Source organism: Oncorhynchus masou, unplaced genomic scaffold, assembly GCF_036934945.1.
Source record: "Oncorhynchus masou masou isolate Uvic2021 unplaced genomic scaffold, UVic_Omas_1.1 unplaced_scaffold_3135, whole genome shotgun sequence".
NCBI classification, from domain to species: Eukaryota; Metazoa; Chordata; class Actinopteri; order Salmoniformes; family Salmonidae; genus Oncorhynchus; species Oncorhynchus masou.
In genome coordinates, this window is record NW_027009552.1 from 17,501 (window position 1) to 25,000 (window position 7,500).

General features: G+C 42.4%; 1 protein-coding gene across 1 annotated transcript in view; it reads left to right on the forward strand.

Annotated features, from left to right (window-relative positions):
• LOC135534208 (multiple epidermal growth factor-like domains protein 11) overlaps positions 1 to 7,500 on the forward strand; it is a gene marked incomplete at both ends in the record, with an annotated part of 23,140 nt that overhangs the window by 7,213 nt on the left and 8,427 nt on the right. The window lies entirely within an intron of this gene.

Genomic DNA, 7,500 nt, shown 5'->3' on the forward strand with positions numbered 1-7,500 from the left:
GACATAGGTCTCTGTTATCACTCTGCCTCAAACCCCTTCCAGTCACTGCTCTCTCTCTGTCTCTAGGACTGTTTGGAGATGGGACATAGGTCTCTGTTTTCACTCTGCCTCAAACCCCTTACAGTCTCTGCTCTCTCTCTGTCTCTAGGACTGTTTGGAGATGGGACATAGGTCTCTGTTTTCACTCTGCCTCAAACCCCTTACAGTCTCTGCTCTCTCTCTGTCTCTAGGACTGTTTAGAGATGGGACATAGGTCTCTGTTATCACTCTGCCTCAAACCCCTTACAGTCTCTGCTCTCTCTGTCTCTAGGACTGTTTAGAGATGGGACATAGGTCTCTGTTATCACTCTGCCTCAAACCCCTTCCAGTCTCTGCTCTCTCTCTGTCTCTAGGACTGTTTAGAGATGGGACATAGGTCTCTGTTATCACTCTGCCTCAAACCCCTTCCAGTCACTGCTCTCTCTCTGTCTCTAGGACTGTTTAGAGATGGGACATAGGTCTCTGTTTTCACTCTGCCTCAAACCTCTTACAGTCTCTGCTCTCTCTCTGTCTCTAGGACTGTTTAGAGATGGGACATAGGTCTCTGTTTTCACTCTGCCTCAAACCCCTTACAGTCTCTGCTCTCTCTGTTTCTAGGACTGTTTGGAGATGGGACATAGGTCTCTGTTTTCACTCTGCCTCAAACCCCTTACAGTCTCTGCTCTCTCTCTGTCTCTAGGACTGTTTAGAGATGGGACATAGGTCTCTGTTATCACTCTGCCTCAAACCCCTTCCAGTCTCTGCTCTCTCTGTCTCTAGGACTGTTTGGAGATGGGACATAGGTCTCTGTTTTCACTCTGCCTCAAACCCCTTACAGTCTCTGCTCTCTCTCTGTCTCTAGGACTGTTTAGAGATGGGACATAGGTCTCTGTTATCACTCTGCCTCAAACCCCTTCCAGTCTCTGCTCTCTCTGTCTCTAGGACTGTTTGGAGATGGGACATAGGTCTCTGTTATCACTCTGCCTCAAACCCCTTCCAGTCTCTGCTCTCTCTGTCTCTAGGACTGTTTAGAGATGGGACATAGGTCTCTGTTATCACTCTGCCTCAAACCCCTTCCAGTCTCTGCTCTCTCTCTGTCTCTAGGACTGTTTAGAGATGGGACATAGGTCTCTGTTATCACTCTGCCTCAAACCCCTTCCAGTCTCTGCTCTCTCTGTCTCTAGGACTGTTTAGAGATGGGACATAGGTCTCTGTTATCACTCTGCCTCAAACCCCTTCCAGTCTCTGCTCTCTCTGTCTCTAGGACTGTTTAGAGATGGGACATAGGTCTCTGTTATCACTCTGCCTCAAACCCCTTCCAGTCTCTGCTCTCTCTCTGTCTCTAGGACTGTTTAGAGATGGGACATAGGTCTCTGTTATCACTCTGCCTCAAACCCCTTCCAGTCTCTGCTCTCTCTCTGTCTCTAGGACTGTTTAGAGATGGGACATAGGTCTCTGTTTTCACTCTGCCTCAAACCCCTTACAGTCTCTGCTCTCTCTCTGTCTCTAGGACTGTTTAGAGATGGGACATAGGTCTCTGTTTTCACTCTGCCTCAAACCCCTTCCAGTCTCTGCTCTCTCTCTGTCTCTAGGACTGTTTAGAGATGGGACATAGGTCTCTGTTATCACTCTGCCTCAAACCCCTTCCAGTCTCTGCTCTCTCTCTGTCTCTAGGACTGTTTAGAGATGGGACATAGGTCTCTGTTATCACTCTGCCTCAAACCCCTTCCAGTCTCTGCTCTCTCTCTGTCTCTAGGACTGTTTAGAGATGGGACATAGGTCTCTGTTTTCACTCTGCCTCAAACCCCTTCCAGTCACTGCTCTCTCTCTGTCTCTAGGACTGTTTAGAGATGGGACATAGGTCTCTGTTTTCACTCTGCCTCAAACCTCTTACAGTCTCTGCTCTCTCTCTGTCTCTAGGACTGTTTGGAGATGGGACATAGGTCTCTGTTATCACTCTGCCTCAAACCCCTTATAGTCTCTGCTCTCTCTCTGTCTCTAGGACTGTTTAGAGATGGGACATAGGTCTCTGTTATCACTCTGCCTCAAACCCCTTACAGTCTCTGCTCTCTCTGTCTCTAGGACTGTTTAGAGATGGGACATAGGTCTCTGTTATCACTCTGCCTCAAACCCCTTCCAGTCTCTGCTCTCTCTGTCTCTAGGACTGTTTGGAGATGGGACATAGGTCTCTGTTATCACTCTGCCTCAAACCCCTTACAGTCTCTGCTCTCTCTGTCTCTAGGACTGTTTGGAGATGGGACATAGGTCTCTGTTATCACTCTGCCTCAAACCCCTTCCAGTCTCTGCTCTCTCTCTGTCTCTAGGACTGTTTGGAGATGGGACATAGGTCTCTGTTATCACTCTGCCTCAAACCCCTTCCAGTCTCTGCTCTCTCTCTGTCTCTAGGACTGTTTGGAGATGGGACATAGGTCTCTGTTTTCACTCTGCCTCAAACCTCTTTCCACTAGCCTGGATGCCAGACAGTTTGTACTTTAGCCAACTCATTTGTCTTACCTACAACATTAATTTGTCATTATACAGCTTAACTTATTTAAATGTGGTTACATTCTGAATTATATTCAGTCATAAACCTGAAGCCGGATCTCCTCCACATCACATCGAGCTAATGCTCATCTTCAAGTCTCAGCCAATGTTATTCATTGTTCAGATTGTTCTGTGGCTTAATCACAGAACCATCTGTTAGGACATAGATCTATCAGGACATATATCTGTTACTGTTATGACATAGATCTATCAGGACATAGATTTGTTACTGTTAGGACATAGATCTATCAGGACATAGATCTGTTACTGTTATGACATAGATCTATCAGGACATATATCTGTTACTGTTATGACATAGATCTATCAGGACATAAATCTATTAAGCCATCGATCCGGTAATATGACATATCTCTATTAGGACATATATTTGTTAATATGACATAGATCTGTTAAAATGACATAGCTCTGTTAATATGACATAGATCTGGTAAAATGACATAGAGCTGTTAATATGACATAGATCTGTTAATATGACATAAATCTGTTCTGACATAGATCTGTTAATATGACATAGAGCTGTTGAGACATAGATATGTCATAACATAGATCTGGTAATATGACATAGATCTAGTAATGTGACATACATCTGTTCTGACATAGATCTGTTAATAGGACATAGATCTGTTAATATGACATAGATCTGTTAATATGACATAGATATGTTAATATGACATAGATCTGTTAATAGGACATGGATCTGTTAATATGACATAGATCTGTTAATATGACATAGATATGTTAATATGACATAGATCTGTTAATATGACATAGAGATGTTAATAGGACATAGATCTGTTAATATGACATAGATTGTTATTATGACATAGATCTATTAATGTGACATAAATCTGTTCGATCTGTAGTCATTGTAATCTGTAGTCATTGTGATCTGTAGTCATTACGATCTGTAGTCATTGTGATCTGTAGTCATTGTGATCTGTAGTCATTACGATCTGTAGTCGATGTGATCTGTAGTCATTGTGATCTGTAGTCATTGTGATCTGTAGTCATGACGATCTGTAGTCATTGTGATCTGTAGTCATTGTGATCTGTAGTTATTGTCATTACTATCTGTAGTCATTGCCATCTGTAGTCATTACGATCTGTAGTCATTGTGATCTGTAGTTATTGTCATTGCTATATGTAGTCATCGTGATCTGTAGTCATTGTGATCTGTAGTCATTGTCATTACTATATGTAGTCATTGTGATCTGTAGTCATTATGATCTGTAGTCATTGTGATCTGTAGTCATTATGATCTGTAGTCATTACGATCTGTAGTCATTGTGATCTGTAGTCATTGTGATCTGTAGTCATTGTGATCCGTAATCATTGTGATACGTAGTCATTGTGATCTGTAGTCATTGTGATCTGCAGTCATTGTGATCTGTAGTCATTACGATCTGTAGTCATTACGATCTGTAGTCATTGTGATCTATAGTCATTGTGATCTGTAGTCATTGTGATCTGTAGTCATTGTGATCTGTAGTCATTGTGATCTGTAGTTATTGTCATTCCTAAAACAAACCCAGGTTTTATTCGTGAGAGAAATGTGAAGTGTTTTAATGAGCAGGTTTTCCTTCATGATTTGTTTTATTTTGACTGGAGTGAGATTGAGTTTATCCCTGATGTGGAAACTGCTTGGAAATTCTTTCATGATGTTTTTTTCCCAAATAGGAAACAAACATTCCCCATTCCGCAGGTTCGGGGTTAAAGGGCGGGTTAATCCATGGTTTTCTTCTGAGCTGTCTTGTATTATTTCACGACCGTAATCTAGCCTGGGCTAAAACAAGGAAATCATGTTCTGATGCTGATTGGTTTATTTTTAGGCAGTTATGAAACCAGTGTTCTTTTCTTCTCAGGAAGATCAAGTCTGAATATTTTATGTCTGTTACCACTGATGACCCTGAATGACCCTAGAAAGTTCCGGAAGGCTAAAAAGTCTATGTCTGGTCACAGTAATGTTAATGAATTACCGTCAAGTGTTTTGAAGGACTCTGTTGCTGTATATGACAAAACTGAAATGCTGAATTGTTTCAATGAGCACTTTGTTATCATCTGGTAGGCTTGTTTGGTTCAGTGTCATTATGATCTCTAGTCTTTGTGATCTGTAGTCATTGTGATCGGTAGTCATTGTGATCGGTAGTCATTGTGATCGGTAGTCATTGCGATCTGTAGTCATTGTGATCTGTAGTCATTGTGATCTGTAGTCATTGTGATCGGTAGTCATTGTGATCTGTAATCATTGTGATCTGTAGTCATTGTGATCTGTAGTCATTGTGATCTGTAGTCATTGTGATCGGTAGTCATTGTGATCTGTAGAGTTGCGATCTGTAATCATTGTGATCTGTAGTCATTGTGATCTGTAGTCATTGTGATCGGTAGTCATTGTGATCTGTAGAGTTGCTATTTTCTCAAGTTTTCTCGTGTCAGATAACTCGTGACTCCTGGATGTGTCATTATATTAATAAACTCTGGTCTAATCAACAAATATGATAGTCAGATTAAAAAAGGTTAAGGGTACAAGACTGTGTACATATCTGGCTGTGTTGGAAAAATCACTACATTTCCCATCAAACCAAGTGGCTGCCCGTTGTCACAGTTACAAGCAGAACCAATCAGAAACGTCCAGCTGACCCTATGCCTAGCCGCCGGTGAATCTCAAAACTGAACTGAACAATGATGCCTCGAACCTGTCCTGACTATTCAACAAAACAATTAAACAATACACAGTTTTTTTCCATCAAATTTCTTAGTTATACGATTGTAGTTTTTTACTTTTGAAGTTGAGGGTGCATTATTTAGGACGTTTGGCAATGAGGACAAAAACTAGCACAGTTCAGCTAGCCACCTAGTTTAGCTAGGGAAAACCGGGACTCCTCCTCTTCACCAGGGTAGCCTCCTCCTCCTCACCAGGGTATCCTCCTCCTCCTCACCACGGTAGCCTCCTCCTCCTCACCAGGGTATCCTCCTCCTCCTCACCAGGGTAGCCTCCTCCTCCTCACCACGGTAGCCTCCTCCTCCTCACCACGGTAGCCTCCTCCTCCTCACCACGGTAGCCTCCTCCTCCTCACCACGGTAGCCTCCTCCTCCTCACCACGGTAGACTCCTCCTTCTCACCACGATAGACTCCTCCTCCTCACCAGGGTAGACTCCTCCTCCTCACCACGATAGACTCCTCCTCCTCACCACAGTAGACTCCTCCTCCTCACCACGGTAGACTCCTCCTCCTCACCACGGTAGACTCCTCCTCCTCACCACTCTATAAAGTCTCATCCTGCTTTTAAATACATATTACTTGTCCTAATAATAAAATTAGAAATGAATTAGAAAGAGGCAATGGGCAGATATAGAATTCACTTTCATGCCCTTCCCAGCCATAGAGATCCTATTAAATTACTAGAGGGGTTATGTCATCACCCTTCCCAGCGCTGTCTCATAAATATAAGGACTACTATTTAAAATAGGGCTTTTATAAATGGTGCTCGTTTGTCAGGAAGACCTTAATTAACGGCTAGTTCGGTCACTGGGCAGTTGCTCTCTGAAAATGTTTGGCTTTTTAGGTCTACGTCGGTGGTCTCTCGTCCGATACAAGACCTTTTCAGACGTTCTAGTCTTTCTGTTGAAATATGAAAGTTTGAAAATAATTGTGGGTTTAAATCTAATGCTCACATGCAGATACAACATCATGTTTGAGGGGTTTGAAAGAGCTCTTCAGAGGAAGATAGCAGCTAAACCCATTGAAATAGAACTAGTGAAGAGCCCTTCAGAGGAAGATAGCAGCTAAACCCATTGAAATAGAACTTGTGAAGAGCCCTTCAGAGGAAGATAGCAGCAAAACCCATTGAAATATAACTAGTGAAGAGCCCTTCAGAGGAAGATAGCAGCAAAACTCATTGAAATAGAATTAGTGAAGAGCCCTTCAGAGGAAGATAGCAGCAAAACCCATTGAAAAGAACTAGTGAAACGCCCTTCAGAGGAAGATAGCAGCTAAACCCATTGAAATATAACTAGTGAGGAGCCCTTCAGAGGAAGATAGCAGCAAAACTCATTGAAATAGAACTAGTGAAGAGCCCTTCAGAGGAAGATAGCAGCTAAACCCATTGAAATAGAATTAGTGAAGAGCCCTTCAGAGGAAGATAGCAGCAAAACCCATTGAAAAGAACTAGTGAAACGCCCTTCAGAGGAAGATAGCAGCTAAACCCATTGAAATAGAACTTGTGAAGAGCCCTTCAGAGGAAAATAGCAGCTAAACCCATTGAAATAGAACTAGTGAAGAGCCCTTCAGAGGAAGATAGCAGCTAAACCCATTGACATAGAACTAGTGAAGAGCCCTTCAGAGGAAAATAGCAGCTAAACCCATTGAAATATAACTAGTGAAGAGCCCTTCAGAGGAAGATAGCAGCTAAACCCATTGAAATAGAACTAGTGAAGAGCCCTTCAGAGGAAAATAGCAGCTAAACCATTGAAATGGAACTAGTGAAGAGCCCTTCAGAGGAAGATAGCAGCTAAACCCATTGAAATAGAACTAGTGAAGAGTCCTTCAGAGGAAGATAGCAGCTAAACCCATTGAAATAGAACTAGTGAAGAGCCCTTCAGAGGAAGATAGCAGCTAAACCCATTGAAATAGAACTAGTGAAGAGCCCTTCAGAGGAAGATAGCAGCTAAACCCATTGAAATAGAACTAGTGAAGAGTAAGAGGAGAAGGAAATGACAAGTCCAAATATCCTTGATGGCAGTTAGAATTCCCTCTCTTCTTCCTCCTCCTCTTCCTCCTCCTATGACCTTATCTACCTCCACCTTGTCCTCCTCTTTTCTCTAACGAAATAAACTTTTCTTTCAGCATTCAGATTCATTTATCAGTTTGTTCTAACAGAGTCCCTGCCCCCCCCCTGGGAGTTTAAAACACTGTTAATT